Source organism: Oratosquilla oratoria, chromosome 6, assembly GCF_046742065.1.
Source record: "Oratosquilla oratoria isolate Oo_2021 chromosome 6, ASM4674206v1, whole genome shotgun sequence".
Lineage (NCBI taxonomy): Eukaryota > Metazoa > Arthropoda > Malacostraca > Stomatopoda > Squillidae > Oratosquilla > Oratosquilla oratoria.
The window spans coordinates 219060-227500 of NC_134782.1; positions in this window are offsets into that span (position 1 = coordinate 219060).

The window sequence follows — 8441 nt, forward strand, 5'->3', positions numbered from 1 at the left end:
ATTAATAGATAAATAGAAATATGTAAATGAACAAAACAGAGAGAATGGATCAAATAAATCATCAAATAAAATAAGATGTAATAAAAAGAATCATATATTTATATTTGTGTCTTCCAGTTGTTTCACGTCAGGATGGTTATTCCCCTTATTGGTCTCCTGTTTTGTAGAAATCATCCGAATTTCAGATCGTGTGGAGCTGAGCATTCAAGCGCACGATAGCCACGTCCAACTAGGTTCCAAGTATTGCGGGAGGGGTAGTGACATTTATTCTTTTCCAAGTTCCCGTCCCTTTGTAAGAGGTTGCTATTTAAGACTGTATCCTCCTTCCACTTTGTACTACTGAAGAGGATTGCAGTTAGCAATCGAAATATATAGTTTCGTTTACTCAGATCTTTCATTCGTTCGACTGTGGTGTTAGTTATGATTTACAAATGTGTTACTACATTTCTCATCAGTGAACTAAAGAAGAAATCTTGTTGGAAACAAATGCAGATGATGTTCGATCCACTTCAGGAGCGACCTTCCCACTGCGGACATTTTAAGTTATTTTTTATATTCATTTACTTCTTTTTTTTTTTTTTACCCCCTTTGCCCGCTTTTTGAAACGTGTCTGGAAGGATACGAGACCGGGAGCGCCGTTGCTCTAGCAGGAAAAGAATTAAGAAAAATCCAGGTTTGGACTTAGTGTCTTCTATTGAGGAAGATGCACTTGCCACATTAAATACGGTCACACAATTTGCAGGCTTGATTCTGGCTAACACCAGCCGGTTTTATTCAGTTAGGGTCTGTGGGCCCAGGGCCAGAACGAGGCCTGGATTGGTCGAGACCCCTCCAGGACCACCTTTGGCTGAATGGAATCATCTGGTGTTGGTCGGGACCCAAAACGTGCAAAGGGCGTCGCCGAAGTGAGGAACTGAAGGGTGGAGTGCCGCAAGGAACACAGAAGGCACTGGCCTCTCTCTCAAAGTATGTACACACACACACACACACACACACACACACACACACACACACACCAATTTCAAGTTAGGTAAGTAAGTTTATTTGGCATTGCATCAATATACATGAAGTGCAAATAATGAAAAGAACACATAGTTTGAAATAACAATTACAATTGCCGAGGATAACACATAAAAGCATATGAGGTAAAGAAGAAAATATGTATGAACATTGCAGAGTAAGAGACAGGACTTTGTAGACGTGGGTTCTTCCCTGTATATTATAAAAAAAGTAAATATAAAAAATAGGTAAACGCGCGCGCACGTGCACACATATCAAATTTAGGTAAGGTATGATAATTGGAGAGTAAGAGACAGGGCCTGGCGAGTGTTGCTCCTCTCCTGTGTGTTATGATTAAGTACAATTAGGTAAACACACAAACACACAAACGCGAAGTTGTACATCACGTATGTACATAAGGACGCAAGTCATTTGGTCCAAAGTGTTGTCTATCACCTCGTTTTGATATGAACTCGTGATAAACACGCACTCCTAGCGAGGCGAATATAACACACGAGCACACACACGTACATACACATACGCGGGCGCGCACACACACACACACACACACACAAACGCACGCACACACAAACGCACGCACACACAAACGCACGCACACACACGCACACACATACACGCGCACACACACACACACACACATACACGCGCACACACACAAATACACACACACACACACACAAACAAACAAACGCACACATTCACAAACACACACACACATTCACAAACACACGCATACACACACTAATTTAAGACATTTTGATAAATGAGGATATATAGAAAAAATCATGAAGATAACTCGACCACCGCACCGTGGAGGTATATACAAGCACGCACACACAGACACGTACGTACAGACTCACACATACATACATACATACATACATACATACACACACTTACGCATATACACAGAAACGCACAACTATTCAAGAGAACACTCGCACATGCACACAGTTGCGTACAAGCGCGTTCACTTCTATAAGAAAACATTCTAATATTTCGTCTTATTTTCTCAGGAGGCGTGATCGTGTTCAAGGCCTTTGTTGCTGAGTTTCAGGGCTGCTGGTTATGCAACTTCTGTAATGGGCGTCTTCAGGCTCCTGTCGCCCGCCAGTTTAGGAAGTTTGATTTGTGGAGGTGCAATTTGTTCCAAACGTCGAAATTCGAGGAAGAAATATTTGTTTCTATATTTGCGTGTTAAGAACGTTGATTCTTTGTTCTCCCTGTAGATGCAGTTATGGTTAATGAGAATGGTAATGGTTTTGGTTATTACGGTGATGCGTTCAAGAAGAATGGTATGAGTTAACGCTTTCTGTTCTTAGACGAAACAAAATCAGTGAAGTTTGCCACGTGGAGCTCTGTTCTTGACCCGCATGTCCTTCCACACCCCGAGCAAGTCCGCTCTGGGTCAGGTGGATAAACTCTGTTGATGGGCGTCGTGGTGGAGCCACTCCCCTTTTGATTTCCTCTTTTATGGCGACTGAACATACACAGGTCCCCCTCGTGGGGGGTAAAGTTCATTCAGATAGTCGACGCAACCTCTCCACCTCCTCACTGTCTCGTAGGCTATGTTTTTCTTTCTATAACACACACTTTTGGTAATTCGATCACAGTGTTTTGCAGTTACCCTCTTGCCGTTGGTAAAAGCAGGTGATGATTTCATGCGGAAAGCGGAATAAAATCAGTGAAGTATGTCGCTTCAAGGTCAAACACCCTGGTGTACACTTGGGTACAACAAAGCAACCTGGTAGTGGCACAGAAACTAATCACCACCAACCATATGGTGGGGCTTCCCTCAGTGGAATAAAACCACTTGGTGGCAGCCAGCATGGACGGACAAGACGACGGGGTGACATCGTCTTCATGGGATTATGTAAAACTGCAGTCAACCGGGCTGACTACTTGGAGTTGCTGCTGTTGTTGGAAGCGACATCGACGTCCGGGCGGGCGTTCAGGCAAACACTTGTGTGCCATGCTCCCCCTCCCACCCCCACACCCCCCTCGGGGTCTCTGGGGTCGAAAGGTCGGGCTTGGGGGGAATGCAAGGAATGCACACGCACAAGACACTCGTTCGCATTTGCGCTAAAGTGAAAACGACACTCGGTCAAGCACACTCGCGATCTCGCATGTACACAGGCGGGCACGTAAACAAAACGCGCGCGCACACACACACACACACACACACACACACACACACACACACACACACACACACACACACACACACACACACACAAACACACACACATATGTATACATATGCACACATGTACACACACATACGCGCGTGCACACATGTGTACACACATGTACACACATACACGCATACACACACACATGTACACACATACACGTGCGCGCGATTTCTGACATAGTAGTACGTCTTGGACTGCTAACTCAGCGGGACCGAGGTCGGTCCCCGACCAGGAGTTTGAAAAGCATCACAACGCTGTAAACATTAACACTCTACCTTGGGAAAGGAGTTGTGTGTGTGTAAATAAAGCCACACTATTAATCTTAGATTAAGCCATATACGATGTATGGAGTTCCCACCCGTGAAGGTAATTACTATATATCACGAGACCAGCCCGTGATCCAAAACCATGGTGAATCACACACATACACACACACACACACACACACACACACACACACACACACACACACACACACACACACACACGATTCGGTGGCGCATTGGTAATGATCGCGGCCGCCACTACGGCGGCGGTCCGAGTTCGAATCCCGCCCAGGACTGAACTGATTCAAATATCGCTGCGCTGCGAGTCGTTACTCCAACCCTCGTGGACGGAGAGTTGGGTGTGTGTGTGCGTGTGAGGTCACAGCATTACCCATAGATCGGTCATATATGAGCTCTGAGCTATCTTTTGGGAGGGTAGTAGCTGTCGATCACGAGTCCAACACGTGAACCAAGACGTGAATCACACACACACACACACACACACATATATATATATATATATATATATATATATGTATGTATATACATACACACACCAGTATATATACAAAAGGAAAGGTCTATAGCTTAATGAATACCATCGTTCACAAATTTCTTTAATTAATTAAAACAATTTTATTGGTGTAATTGTTGTTGTTTGGAAGCGGTTGAAGTGATGTTTCGAAAAGAGACACGACAAGCATATCACGCTGTTAACCAACGGTGTTGTTGTGTTGAGGCTTCTGCACATCCTCAGGCCCTGTTCTTTTGCCCTTTCTCTCCCTCTCTGTCTCTCTCTCTCTCTCTCTCTCTCTCTCTCTCTCTCTCTCTCTCTCTCTCTCTCTCTCTCTCTCTCTCTCTCTCTCTCTCTCTCTCTCTCTCTCTCTCTCTCTCTCTCTCTCTCTCTCTCTCTCTCTCTCTCTCTCTCTCTCTCTCTCTCTTTCATATTAAGGCACACGGAAAAGTTGCAACAGTAAGAGGGAGAAGAGAGGATTGAAATGACCGAAAGACACCGACATTGAGTATAGGAGGAAAAAAAAGGGAGAAATTCAGGAGGAGGAAAAGCTGGAGAGAAGTAACCCCCCCCCTCCCCAGTTTTTTTCATGGTCGTCACAAATGTTCTTGTGAAGTGTGGGGACGGGTGTGTGTGTGTGTGTGTTGGGGGTGGGGGTGGGGAGGGACTTCCTTGGGATTTTTTTGTTTCTGTTCTTGTTTGCAGCGAGAAGTCCAGGGTGTGGATTTCATAAGCGAGAATAAGCTAGACAGCTGCTGAAATTATGCTAGATTAGCGAAAGTAATGCTAAATCTTTTGTTCCTCTTCATTCGTTCAGTTTATGTTTTTTATTTTTTATCTATTTATTTATTTATTTATTTATTTATTTATTTGTATTCTTTAACGGAAAAAATATACGGATCAAGTTTCTTGTTTCTCGTCTGTGGAGAGAGTCGCCGCCGCTCGATCTGCACAACGAAGAATCGAAGAGAAAGGAAGAACCTTCTGGATAGACATGTACGTCATATTACGGACCTTTATTTCGTTTTTCCAAACGGAAGAAGAAAACAAGAAGAAGAAGAAGGAGGAGGAGGAGGAAAAAAACCGGGGAAAGATTACGGAAATTTGTTTCAAACTGTAAAGAGATTATGAACGAGACAATAAGAAGAAAACCTTCTGGGTAAACATATAACGGACATTTGCCCCCAAAGGCTGGAAGGATTTAGAAGAAAACGTAAAGAAAGTAGAAGAAGAGGAGGAGGAGGAGGAGGAGGAAGAAGAGGAGGTTATAGTTGGTGGCAACGTGGGGAACGGCGAAGCCAAATTCTCGAAATGCAGACAGAACCTTGACCTACAAACAGGTTCGGCGGAATCTCCATTGGACGCCACCGATTCCAGGGAAGGCCCCTCGCTGCGGATATCTGGATGTCTTCCTGGAAGCTCTCCCTGCCACATTCCATCACTTTACTTTTCTGGGGACTAATGAACTTTCCAGATGCCACTTCGTTCCTTCCCTCCTTCCCTCAGTCCCTCCTTCCCTCACTCCCTGCTTCCCTCTTTACTCCCCTCACTCCCTCCTTCTTTCACTCACTCCTTTCCTCACTCCCGCCTTCCCTCACTCCCTTCATTCCTCACTCCATCCTTCACGCACTCTCTCCTTTCTTCACTCCCTCCTCTCACTCCCCCCTTCCCTTACGCCCTCCTTCTCTCACTCCCTCCTTCTCTCACTCCCTCCTTCCTCTCCGTACTCCCTTCTTCCCCAACTCCCTCCTTCCCTCCCCCTCCCTCCTTCCCTCACTCCCTCCTTCCTTCACTCCCATCCTTATCGTACTCCCTTCTTCCCTCACCCCCCTTCCCTCACTCCTTCCTTACCTCACTCCCTCCTTCACTCCCTCTTTCCCTCACTCTCTCCTTCCCTCACTCACTCCTACCCTCACTCCCTCCTTCCCTCACTCTCTCATTTCTTCACTCACTCATTCTCGGTAGCTGTATTCTGGTTCTTTGTTGTTTTGTTTTTTTCTTGCAGAAGACGACATGCAGGGAGGCTCCTCACTCCCTCCCTTCCTCCATTCTTTCTTTCCTCCCTCTCCTCCCAACTCCTTCCCTCCCTCCCTCCGTCCCTTCCCCTCCTTCCCTTCCTCTCTCCCCCTTCCCTCCCTCTCTATCACTCCTATTATTGCATTCCCGTCCCACTACCCCCTCCCCTTTCTCCTCCTCCTCTTCCTCCTGTCCGTCACCCTTCTCCCTCTGCTTTCTCCTTTATTTAAGATGCACCCTACACCTTTAAGACTATATTGCATTTATTCCCTTCTCCATTGCCATCCCTCCTCTTCCTCCTCCTCCTCCTCCTACCTCCCCCCTCCTATTCTTCCTCCACCACCTCCTCCTCCTCCTCCTTCTCACCCTTTTCCTCTCCCTCGTTTCATTTTCCTCCTGCCTCCTCCTTTTCCCTCTTCCTTGCTCTTTCATCATCGTTTCGTTTTCTGTTTGTGCTGATTTTTCCTCATTGTTGACCTTTTGTAGCTATTTCCTCCCTCTCTACTCCGACATTTCTTTCCTTCTCCATTACCTGCTCGTGTATGTGTGCGTGTGTGTGTGTGCAAGCAGGAGAGGCTTTCCTCCCCGCACATAGGAGAAAATCCAACATCCACTCTCTCCAGTTTCTCCTTTCGATTCTGTCCTCCGCATGCGTTTACACACTTACACACACACACACACACACATACACACACACACACACACACACACACACACACACACACACACATATATATATATATATATATATATATATATATATATATAATATTTTTTAGGTTTGCATACAAATCTTCACATCAATGAACATTTAAGCAAAAATGTCCCCTTATCCCACCTCCTTATGGACCGAAAGGTCTCTCGTCGTTATTCTTTGACATTCTAACTCGTACTCATCGAGTCTACTCTACATCTATTGACAGTAGACTGAAGTATATATAATAATGATGAAGAAGAAAAGAGGAGTAAGAGGAAGGTTACAAGAGTAACAAAGAGGCGACACAAGGACAAGGAAAATGGAGGTGGAGGGCGAAGGTGAAACGAGTTGACGATTATGATGGGGCGAACTAGTTGGTGGGGAGGAGGAGGAGGAGGAGAGGGAGAAGTGGTCTGGGCTGTGTTGTTATTGCTTGGAATGCCTGGAATGCAGTGTGGTATGGTGTCCGCGCATGCGCACACGCGCACATGTATGTAAACGTGAACGTGTTCGGAGTTATGTACGTATTCTCAAAATGCTGTTGTACTTGTGTTTACAGGTAATTGTGTTTCTACCCTAAACACACACACACACACACAAACACGCGCGCGCGCGCACGCGCGGTATGATAATTTTGGGAGTAGCAGACGGGACGCAACGAGTGTTGCTCCTTTCTTGTATACTACAATTAGGTAGATATAATTAGATTAACACACACACACACACACACACACACAGACGGACGGTGTGTATACATATACAGTACATACATATATGTATGCAATTATATAGATTATTGCATGGTGTTCCTGTATGCACAGTGCATGATTCATGCATTATCACATGAACACACACACACACACACACACACACACACACACACACACACACACACACACACACGTCAGTCATACACATCTTGACTTATGAAGCGGCAGGTACAATCACGTGCAAAAGTTTTAACCCACGCTACAATTCTCACTACGTCAGTATGTTTTTATTGTCGAGCACGAGATATATTCTTTGTAATATTTAGCTCCCATTTAGGTGGTTTTCTTGAATAGTGAACAGAGAAAAATTATTGATAAATAATTTTATTTTTGTATCATGAAATCCTCTGAGTGAGGCAAAACATTTACTCGAGACTACATGGTTACACACGTACACAGGTGCACATAGATTTATACCAGTGTGCGCACACACATACGCTCATGTATATATACTCGTACTTATATTTATACATGTGGTGTTAATTTTCATTTATAAATGTGTTACTACATTTTTCATACATACATACACACTACGTACGTACGTAAATATATAGGCTATATGCATACATGTGTAGATACATTCATACATATATAGGATGCATGTATACATACATGTGTACATACATGCATACATACACACGTAAGTATGCACTATATAATTTCAGTATATGATTTGCATGTTTGTATTCTTTCACTGTTATTCATGACTTGTGCTCTTGTGGTCTGGCTGCCGCCAGGTGATTTTATTAATCCGAGGAAACCCAATTCTCTGTCTTGGAAAAAAGGAATCAAACCTCATTTCACTCTCATTGTTATTTACGATTTCTGTATATTTATTTGTTGTGCCTAACGCTGAGCGACGATGTTCTTATGAGAACGTACCTTTCTCTCCTCTGCGCAGCTGAAGTATTAAAACGTGTCTCCCTGCGTATATTCGCATTCATCAATTCACTCTCATATGTG